The sequence below is a fragment of the Miscanthus floridulus genome, chromosome 19 (assembly GCF_019320115.1).
Source record: "Miscanthus floridulus cultivar M001 chromosome 19, ASM1932011v1, whole genome shotgun sequence".
Classification (NCBI taxonomy): Eukaryota; Viridiplantae; Streptophyta; class Magnoliopsida; order Poales; family Poaceae; genus Miscanthus; species Miscanthus floridulus.
The window spans coordinates 67,276,370-67,288,258 of NC_089598.1; the positions used below are offsets into that span (position 1 = coordinate 67,276,370).

General features: G+C 43.7%; 1 pseudogene; it reads left to right on the plus strand.

The window, feature by feature from the left end:
• Positions 1-10,238: 10,238 nt before the first annotated feature.
• LOC136526137 (protein argonaute 16-like) lies at positions 10,239-11,473 on the plus strand (annotated as a pseudogene).
• The last annotated feature ends 416 nt before the right edge of the window (positions 11,474-11,889 follow it).

Genomic DNA, 11,889 nt, shown 5'->3' on the forward strand with positions numbered 1-11,889 from the left:
GTGTGCTGGCTAGCGTTGGGCTCCCATCGCTGAGACAACGAGCTCTTGGCCTGCTTTGCTACCGCATGCTCGAGTAGCGATGTTCTGGGTGAGCCCATCGATCCTCGGGTGTCGTAGGCTCCAAAAGCCCCCTGAGCAAGGTTGCCATAGTAGCGATGTTCTGGCTTGCCTGGGCAAAGGGCAGGAGCGCTTGATCGTCCTCGACGATCCTCTGGTTTACGTAATAGGCCATGGCGCATGCGTGTCCCCCATCTCTGTGCGCTCAATCTCGCGATGTTGCTCCATGCGATCCTGCTTGAGCTGGAGTCGTGGTTCCTCAAGCTCTAGGTGTTGGGCCTTTAGTTGCTCCACCCGCAGGCAGGGTGGGGCTCCTATGTCCCCCTCAACCTCATCGTTGAGGTTGTTCATCGGGGTAGCCTCCTCCTCGTGGATGCTTTCAACGTGTCCCTCAGAGGTACCTATCATGGAGCATTCATGAGAGGGGTGATGACTCCCCCTGCTGGAGTCAGAGCTAGAGAGCGACTCTGTCTCCTTTGTGAGTAGGTCATGGAAAGACTCCACGATGTGTTCGATCACCCCCATGAACTGGTTGTTCATGAGGGATGGAATCATATATTGTTTCATAAGGTGGCCAATGGTCTCTGCGGTGTTGTGGAGACTGAACGGGAGCACTGTCTGGGCACTCCCGATGAGGTATTCTAGGGAGAGCGGCTCTCCCCCGGTAAGCTATGCCATGACATTGGCGAACAAGAAGGTGAGGTGGCGCAGGCTCTCCCGGGATGGTTGGGGTCCTAGGAAGACGTTGAGCTGATGCTCTAACCTCTCATAGTCGAAGTCGAGGAGCTGGACACTCCTAGGGGCATGGGCCTCCGGCGCATGTAGCCATAGCTCCTCGAGCACCATGGTGATCACATCGAGGCTGGCAGAGTGGAGGGGTTGAACGATGACTGGCGCCTGCGCCAGTTCTCCCACTACTGTGACGATGAAGTCTAGGTCACCGAAGTGCATGTGTGCGCCTGGGACCTAGCTGATGTCATGATTAGCCATCCGAGGCCTGGTGTTGATGTCGAGACATGCAAAAGTCCCCTACCTGGCACACCAATTGTCGGTGTTTTGAGTAAACACCAACGAGTAAATTTGTATATTGTGCGTCTGGCTCGGATGGTGCGCTAAGAAGACACAAGGGTTATACTAGTTCAGGCCGATTGTCCCTACATCTAGTTTTAGGCTGCTCATGTTACCAGCACTAAGTTTGTAGTAGGGGTTACAAACTGGCGAGAGAGGGAGGTAGCTCCCAAGTCTCTGTGGTTCGATTGCTCAGTGTCTGATACGGTGCGATGAACCGATGTTATGTGATGCACTTGTTTGGTGAATTGGTTCCCTTAGTAGGACACCCTACTTTCCCTTTTATAGCCCAAGGGACAGCAGGGGTTATAGCCCAAGGGAAGAGGAAAAAAGAAAGAGAAATAAGGCTCCCAGAGATATGCCGTCCTCCTCTTCGCGTGGGTCCCGCTGACCCTATAGATTGTGGTGCCAGCAATGTCGTACCGAGGTCCTGTTGGCCACTACAACATACGTGCAGGAGTCATGTGACATTCTTGTCTTCCATCCCATCCAAGTGGATGGAATGGTCAAAGGGTCCCCTGATAGAGGCCATATGGGGGGCTGGTGGTATAGTGCCAGCCAACTTACGCTGGTTGACTGACGTTGGACGGTGGTCAGGCAAGGAGTTAGCAGCACAGTGCTGCCCTATTGACGCGGTGGGTGACGTGAGTCTCCTAGCATGGCCTAATGCGACTGCCAGTCGCATTAGGATGTGTCCAAGACATGCTCCTAGGCATACACCTCCATGCCATAGTGGTTGAAGTGGTTTGGGTCCTACCCTGGGGCCACTGCTTTTGTCTAATAACAAATCCGACCCCTAGGGAATGGATGAGACGAAAATCTCACCCTGGGGGCTGGGCGAGATGGAATCCGACCCTTGGGGGTTAGGCGAGGTGGAGCCCTCCTCGTGGGACCGGACGAGTCGGAGCCCACGCCTTAGGATCGGTTGAGGCGGGAACCTCGTCCTCTGAGCTGGACGAGGCATGGCCCAGCCCCTAGGGTCAGACAAGGCAGAAACCTCATCCTCAGAGTTGGACAAGGCGTGGCCCAGCCCCTGGGGGTCGGATGAGGCGGAAATCTTGCCATGTGGTTCGAGTAAGACGGAATCTGACCCTCGGGGGTCAAGCGAGGCGGAGCCCTCCCCATGGGACCGGATGAGTCGGAGCCCACGCCTTGGGGTCGGACGAGGCAAAAACCTCATCCTTGGAGTTAGACGAGGTGTGGCCCAGCCCCTGGGGGTCAAACAAGGTGGAAACCTCATCCTTGGAGTTGGACGAGGCATGGCCCGGCCCCTGGGGGTCAGATGAGGTCGCAGTTGCATCCTTAACCATTTGATGAGCCAACGTGACACTCATTAATCCTTTGGTTCGGATACCTGGGTACAGATATCTGACACTGAGTACTTGAGGGTACTCAATAAGTCTTACCCGACCAAAATAAAAGACTCCAAAGGCATGCTGGCTTAAAGGAAAGATTGAAGAAGAAGTAACTTTTGCAGAAAAGCTGACTATGAGTGGATCCTTACTTTCAATGTTTTAGCCTTGTATTAAATTATTATCAGTATCCAGTTTGCACCTGTTCTAAATCAATCACTTCTTTATTCACCTCATCTCATGTTCATCTCTTATCCACAAGTAACCATGTTCCATTGATTAACTATAATGTAGAGCAGAGAATCGAGTCTTCTTTTCCATGAAGCAACCACGATTCAAATCTATTTGGCCCAGCTAGGGTTTCCTTACCACACAACATATGCAAGTCTAGGCTCGGACCCAAACCTACATATATCAACCCTCACTACAAGGTTCTACCTCTAATGCCACGCCACATGATTGCAACACCACTAATTTGGTTGCCATAGGTGGGTCGTATTGCAACCTTTTCAAAAAATGGTTGCAATATGTGCCTATAATGCAACAGACTAAATTTGTTGCAATATGTGTGCTTTATCGTTGCAACAGGCTTATGCTACTGCAACCATTTAAGAATTGTGTTGCAATTAGTTGGCATTATTGCAATGGCATTTTTGAGTTGCAATAGTATTGGTTTTTGTTGCAATTACTTGGTGTTATTTCAACTATATTGGATTTGGTTGCTTTTGCTTGTAACTATTGCCACAGTTATTATGGGTTGCAATAATGTTCCATGGTGCTGCAATTGCTAGGGTGGTTATTGCAACAAGATTTCTGAATGGATGCAATAGCATGTTCCTATTGCCATGGTTTTCTAGGGTTGTAATAATTTTTTGTGGCGTTGCAATTGTTAAGTACTTATTGCAACTACAATCCTAAATGGTTGCAATATCATATTAATATTGCCACAGTTTTTTTTGTGTTGCTATAGACTAATGTATTTGGCGCGCCTTTTAGTGTGCAAGGGCTAGGAAAACAAGCAGCGTGCCCCAACTGTCATGTGATCATGATCATGTAGGTGCCCAACAGGAGAACCGTAGGTGCCCAAGTCAAGTAACACCAGTGCCCTTGACCATTCAGATGCTACCGCCGAACGCACAGCATCAGGAAACTCCTTCATCAATTCATAAGAACTGCCTAGATCACTTCTGCTGACGTGAACTCTCATGCTACAAACTTATGCAATTCGAATTTAATTTTATTATGATTGATATGGGAAATTATTCTAAATTAGGTTGTTGCCCAATTGGAGCATACATCATCTGCTTCCATGGTCTAATTTCTACACTATAGTTTTTGGATTAGCCCATGTTACAATTCAATTCATTTTAGGCCAAACTATCGATAACCCATTAGAGCAATTGTCACATAGCCGAATCAAACAATTGTCACAATTCCATATATTCCAGTCAAACAATTGTCAAAATTCCACATGCATATATATATATATACAGAATATATTGGCTGGCCCATTCATTTCCATACATCAAAATTTGATAGTAACTAAATCACTAAACCATATAGCAATGGTCAATCAGGAGTTCAGGAGAAAGGTTGAGAAGCCTTGGCAACCAAGACACCTCGATGAAGCAACCCTTTCTGGGACCTAACATAACAACCTGGAAATCAATATAATCATGCTATTAGTAATAGTGTTCAGAAAATATTGACAGAAGGAAATGGCATTTACTAAGACACCAACTCCAAATGTAGACTGCCATGCTGCACGAATTTATTTTGCAAAGCACGTTTTAGTTTTTTACAGGCATATATATGTCTCACAAATCTCAGCAACCTTGGAACTAGCTAAGTTGTTTAGTGCACAATTTTCTTAGTTTCCCAATAAATATAGCATGCTATAGATGTCAACTAATATTTTTGAGTGTCTAACAAGTAAAACTTTGAAACTAGGACTTCCTTTTCTTTTTAATAACAGATATTGTTAAGACGATATTAGAAATATGATAAGAGGATAGGCATTGTGTCAACAAGATTGATGGTTGCCTTTCAGTACACTATCCTAACAATCAATTTTCAGGTAACTTAGAATTTGTAGTTTAACTTTTCAGGCCTGATTATATGGACTTCATGCTTAACAAATGTCTCTCAGTCAGACTCACAGGTTACAAGACCAAAGACAGATTAGTTCACATCAAAAGAAACCGGTTGCATGAGTAAACTTTAGGGAAAAAGCAAAGTTCTATTCATTTATTTGGCTACTGCAACACTGTATCATCTCACTCAAGTAAAGATTTATGTTCTGCACAAAAAAGAAAAAGAAAAAGCGAGAGCAGTATTGGTTCAGAAATGGAAAGGTTTCTATTCTACGGAGCAAAGGTGGGCACTATATCAGATTACTGTAGCATCGAGATATCTAGAAAACAAGCATGACAGGATTTGGGCATGCAGAAATATTCAGAGCAGTGTTATGTCATACATCTATCTTATGACCAAAAACTCCAAGACAAGACAGATATCAACATTGACATCCTACAGAGAAATAATATTCTGGTATCTTTTACCCTTCTAACTTAACAACCAAGGCCCATGCAAAACTGACATTTCAGATATGATAAAATCATGCCAACTAAATAAACCAAGATGAATTAGAATATTTTCATTCAACTCTCAAAAGCATGGCAGCCATAGAAAAACCGAGATTTGATTTGATTGATTAATCAAGGAGACAGTGATCAGTTTTCTCTGTCTTAAAAGAAACTTGTCATTAACCTGTCTATTTCTATATGGAATTAAACAAAGTGATCACATGAGAACTGGAAAACAGACAACTTTAGTTGGTAGCAGCAGTTCAGAGCTGAGGGGTCACTGTTGATCCCAGTATAGAACATAGACACCTTTAGTTGGTAGCAGCGAGGAATTAAGCATATGAATGAAAAGAAAGAATCAGAGCAGTAATCATTGGATACATAAGAGTGCAAGACAATGAGGAACAAAGCAAGAATCAGAGCTCAGCTCGATAAGTTAATATGAGGATACATAAGAGTATGTGGCATAAAAAATATGTCTATTCGCTACTGCATAGATAAGAGTACAAATGCAATACAAGGAAACAATATGCCTTTTTGTTTGTAAAAGTTGAGAGATTCCCAGACCTTAAAATTTCACTGAGCTCCAGGCCCCAGCAAATCAATGAGGAATATTAGACAAGCTCTAGATAGCTAGAAGACAAAGTGAGACTATGATTAATGCCTACATAAACAAAAAAAATCTATTTACCAATGAATATAAGATAAAAGAAAAGAACAACCTAAGTACATAATAGCTTGGGCAAAACATCTTGAACACAATGAAATTGTAATAGAAAGTTCAGAAAACTCATGGAGTTGCTCCATTTAAACTGTACTACTTCATCAATTCTTACTCATCTAGTTTACAAATCTGAAATCGGTCTCTCAAATATTAGATGTGTCACCGGGCCGGATCTGCTCGTGGGGCCGGCCTATCGCCATCGATGTGGGATGAGGAGCAAGGTCGAGGGGGATACATCGTCAGCCGCCGAGAGATGAGCTTCTAGTCGCCGACCGCCGGGGATGAACTAGCCATAGGCTACCGGGGGTCGTAGCGGCGTCGGCCGAGAGAGGAGTGCACGCGGGGTGGCCCTCCCCACACCATCGCATGGCCTCTTGGCTACTATAAGGACAAGTCGGAGCGGCGAGGGCATTGCCCGCTGGGTCCTCGAGGAGGGCCGGCTCGGAGCCACTTCGGCCTAGAGCGGTGGCTAGCCTCGCCAGAGTGTGGAAAAGGACATGGGTGAGTGGAGGATGAGGCTCATCGACCTAGAAGACATGAGATAAGGTTGTTTTGTTTTCACTTTTGCATATGGCCATTGGCGGGAGTTTGTGCGCCAAAATTTTTAGGCCTAAGGCTTTCCCTTGGCCTTGGAAGGGCTTACACGAGTCTTTAGTCATCTGATGAAGGGGATGCAATGGTCAGGGATAGACATGGTCTAATATGGCATGGTTCATGAGCGTGGACGCCAGTTTGGTCGCTAGAGGCGCCAAGCAACAAAAACTTCAGATTTGTTGGCACATATTTTGCCGCCAAGTCCTAAAAACGACTACAAGTGTCAAATTTTTGCTCTCTTAGCTTCTTTATAGTAAATAATTCCAAATTGAATTATTCATACCTTCAATTAGATTAAAAATTATATTTTGGCTCATACATTTCACTCTAACCCATATATTGGAGTTAGATGAAAAATTCATGTGTTTGCTAGGGATAATTCATGATTTTATCTCCAAATTACCATTAATTAATTAGAATAATTTCTAGAGTTAGGAAAAATCAACAAACTTGCATGACAACATTTTTTTGGTGTAATATTTCCATAAAAAATAAAATGGCTTTAACATAGCGGCATTATACATCATTCACACATTACGATTCAATGCCAATTTTTAGGATTTTTAGGCCTCTTTTAAGATATTATTGCTTTTTCCAATTGAAGTCACCAAAAACCATTTTGAAAGAATTTGATTTAAATCCTAGAGCAAGTGGTGCTCAAATCTATCGTCCCTTTACTATGGTTCTCTTTGACAACCAAAATCAAAATCTTGCAAAATAGTTAACCGTGATCACCAGACACCGCCGCTGCATGCCAGGCCTTGAGCACCGTCGTCCTTGAACACAAATGGATCTTGACTACCACTTTGTGATTGTGACTACAAAATATATTGCCATACCGGTTTATAGAATTTCTTGACCATACTTAGATATGATTACAATTACTTTGTGGAATTACTTGTGAACATTTTATGTACAACTTTCATGTAAATTTTATCTCCATACAAGTTTATATATAACAGTTATGACTTTTTAAGAAGGGCTGGCAAAAAAATCTATGAAATTATAAAAGATAAAGTCTCCATGGCAACTTGTCTTGTCCTGGCTTCTATAGATGCACCCGAGCATGGCCGTCAGGTTCATGCTCCTCACATCAAGGCAGGGCACGTCGCGTTACTATGCCAGTCGTGGCGGCACTATGTGTATGGTGGTTGTTCACCAACTTCCCTGCATGACTTGGGCATGTTCTGGCCGTCGTGATCTTCGTCCTAGCGCCCGTTATTCTGGGGTGGCGTCGTGGTGCCGTTGTACGAGGAATGGTTGTCCCTCGTGGGATGCCCACTCTCCTGCTCGCGGCTACGTCGCCGCTGATAGAAGGGACTATATTGGTGAGGACTTACTTCTATCACCAACACTCACCGAGCTTGCTCTCTCTCTCACCCTGAGGTACCCTAAGTTATATACAACTATATCCTGCATGTGTAGCGATGTACGGACACATTCTCTATTTTTTAAAAATAAAGAAATAACTCCATATCAAAATTTTAATAAATATTAGTTTGAAATAATAAAGTACTTTATTTTCAGCATACCTAATCACAGCGCTAAGCCACCAATCATTCTAAATTTTTGAGAGGCAAACAAGTAATTCTCAGAAGGCATGCAAAAAAAATTAAATTAACACCTACATCATCAAACTAGTTTCAAATATTATATTTGCTTTTCTGTTTCATTTTCCCCATTTTTTATTTCAATAATTCTATTTGCCCCACTTGTGTCATGACAATCGCGCAACTGCCAGGCGGCGACGCTTTCGGCACCATGATGTGCTCTGCCTTGGCGCTGGTCTCGGCTCCGGCGCCTATGCATCGCCACCACCGGAGGTTTCGGGCGACGTTGGAGAAGCGCCTATGTCTTTGACTCTTCCTATATGGAAGTACTAATCTATTTGTTCCTTGTTCCTTGTTCTATTTATTTCGTTACCGGATATTATAGGTGGGCGTACGAGAACATTCAAGAACTACAGCAAATTAATTACCTTGAAAGCATCTCCTCAAATAGATGTTGGGCGTCGTCCATGTACACATTGCCCGCAACTGGGATGCTGTCCTGCCGCCATGCCGTGCCCCTCACCCATGGATGGCTGGCTTTAGATGATGTGAGGATGGTTTATTCTATGTACACAATTTCTAGCTTCTTTTCTTCCAAAAAACAATAGATAAACACATGTTTTTTGCGTAACAATTGGTAACATAACTTCATATTTTCTAATGTCATGGTAATTATAAGGTTATATCCAATTTTGAGGTGAATACGAGTTCGAACATGTAAAGTGCTACTTAAATCTCAAAATTTGACTTGAGTTACTATGAACTATGTGAGAGATGTTTCCATTTGTGAATAATGTATGGTCCAACTTTATCAAAATACTTACATTTTTTACAAGCTTAGTTATGAACCAAAAATATGTTGCCACATCAATTTGTAGAATTTTTGGATCAAATTTAGATATTATTGTAATTATTATGTGCTAATTTGGAGATAAATTTTTGAATTGTCTCTAGAAGACAACATAATTTTTCTCCATCTCCAAAACATGGTCTGTAATGGAACATATGAACCTAAAAAATATTTTTGTGCAATTTTTGAATCTTATTGGAGGGACACGTAGTTCAACTTAGGATTACTTTCAATAAAGACATAGAAAGTCAAATAAATGATAGAAAATACCAAATCTACTTAGAAATTATTCAAACTCCTACATGACAACTTATATGTTGCCTATTACATTTGAAAAATGTATTCATCGTATTTAATATAGTTTATGTACAAGTTGCTTCACAAAGGTGCCTTAATTTCTTATTTTAAAAAGAGTTGCTTCACATAAGCTATTCAGGCGCTGGGCTGAATTCAGTTTGGCCCCCGCCTCCTTCTTCGATCCAATGGTGCTAGCCCAAAAATTTCGCATAGTTAATTGACGCTACTACCCATCCTCCTCCTCAAATCCCTATGTTTTTAAGGGTATCTTCGTAATCTCATCCCACACCCGCGCCCCAAATCTCATCCACGTCTCCGCAATCTCATCCACCATAGGCCGTTTTCTCCACCACAGACCGCATCTCCTCCGTCACCGCCGTAGCCCCATCTCCTCCTCGTCCGCCGACCGCCGTGCCCTCATCTCCTCCCTCCACCAACTACCGCAGCGAACACGACTCCTCCTCCGTCAGCCAAACCGGCTGCGCCTCCCTCCTCCACCTCCGACCACGCCTCCCTCCCAGATCCCTCCACGCTGACGACCTATCCCACGAATGGGGAGGCACAGTGGCCCCGCCCCCTCCCCTCCCTTTGGTCGCCGCCGCCACCAGCCTGACCTCCATGAGCAGTCGCTGCTGTGCTCGGCCATCATCGTGGCGGCCTCCCCCCTCGGGTTCCCTCATGGGATGGCGCGGTGGTCGGGCGGGGACGGGTACTCCTCGATGGGGTCGAGGAGGACTATCAGGTGGGGGAGCTCGAGGAGGATGACGGCGGTGACCTCAAGTTCCTCCTCCCTCCCCGCATCGTCGTTGGGCCCAACGAGAACGGCCTCAAGAAGGTCATTGAGTACCGCTTCGACAACGATGGCAACAAGGTCAAGGTCACCACCACCACCTGCGTCCCCCCATGATGCCAGATGTGCATCAACTGCAACACCAAGAACCCAACCTAAGCCTCCGTCACCTATGGCATCTTCCTCTGCCTCAATTGCTCTACCATCCACCATAGCCTCAGAGTCCACATCACCTTCGTTAGGTATCTATGCTACCCTACCTACTGCTGCTAACTGCCTTCTCCCAATCCGCTGCATTTTTTATTTAAATGTGGGCTCCTCTATCTTTGTTAAAGGATGAATAGTCCAGGATTGACTTCACTTTATGTGAAATGCATCACAAGTATCCATATTGTTTTTCTAGTAAGAATGGTTTCTGAATACTCAGTTGATGCTCTTTGATTTTTGGGAGGATTGAAGTTGTTATGTTTGATTAACTCACTATTAAATTTTAAGTAATTTCATACAATGGTGGTTATTTAGATAATATATGTTCGCAGTATTGATGAGTTATTATTCTTATGGTCTACGTATGCAGGGATGGTGTGAGCTAGTCTCAATTTAGCCAAGTACTAAACATTGAGCTTAATCAAATCATGAAGGTGACATTTAGTTTACCTGGGAATTCCTTGGCTTTCTGGCATCCTTTTCTAACAAGAGCTCGACAATACAGGCTTATCAGTGTATGGGATAGGGGGATCTTCCAAAGTTCATAGTGATCATTGCTCAAAAGAATCACCACACAAAACTCTTCCAAGCTGATTTGCCAGACAACGTTCCACCTGGTAAGCTCCCCTGTCCCACTTAATACTGCTAAAGGTACTTGCCACTTAAATAGCTTGAGCAACTGGCACTTTTGCTTTGCATCAGGGACTATCATAGACTCTGGTATTGTTCATCCAAGGCAGTATAATTTTTACATGTGTGCTCATGCTGGACCAATTGTAAGTTCTCCTAGCATAGTTTTGGATTTTGGTTGGCCATGCTTGTCAGTCGTGTTAGTTTATTAACCTGAGTAACTTGACTTCGTGTGTTGCTCTTACAGGGTACCTCAAGACCCACCCACTACCATGTGTTGCTCGATGAGATTGGCTCCTCAGCAGATAATCTCCAGAAGCTAGTTCTTTCACTTTCATATGTGTAAGCACATCTGTTTATGTATGTCTTACTCTTTTGTGCTAGAGCTGGGAGGATGCCAACATATTTATGCTTGTGTAGGTATCAGAGGAGCACCACTGCAATTTCTGTTGGTATGGATAACTACTTAATTGCAGTTTGCTTCCTCTATTTGAAGATATTAACTCTTTGTTGTGTGCTTGCCTTTGTACTATTTTCTTCTTTCTATTTTTAAGATATTACTTGCTATTTGATTATTGCTGTTTTTCCTTCTTCAGTGGCACCTATCTGTTACGCCCACCTAGCAGCAGCTTAGATAGGTCAGTTCATGAAATTCGAAGAGTTCGCTGATACCTCATCAGGAAGTGGGGTCAATTCGTCGTCATCAGCAGCAATCCTAGAATTGCTGCGGCTTCATGCTGATGTGTGCAGTTCCATGTTCTTCTGTTGAGATGATCTTGGTTGACCATTGTGTGGCAGGGCTAACTCTTTTTGAAGGAACCTGATATGATGGGTACACAACAGGGTAACCTTAATTACGTCATCCTAGAATTTTGTATGTACATATAGCTTTAAGACTGAACGATACAGTATCATATACCTAATAAAATGCTAGCTGATCAAAGTTTTGTTCTTGCAGACACAGCATATGCTTGATCAGATTCTTCCATCCCCTTGAAGTTGGCCCTGAGCCAACCCTGCAGATTGGGTAAGCCATATGTACACCCTACAGAAGTGCAGGTTGCTTCAATTCTTTTCATTCGCTAGACCTTTGCCTCTTAAAACATGCTGAAGTTACTGATGAAGTTATTAAAAAATTCATTCATTTGGATGTTCTATTCAGGAACTATGGGACATTGCAGCAAC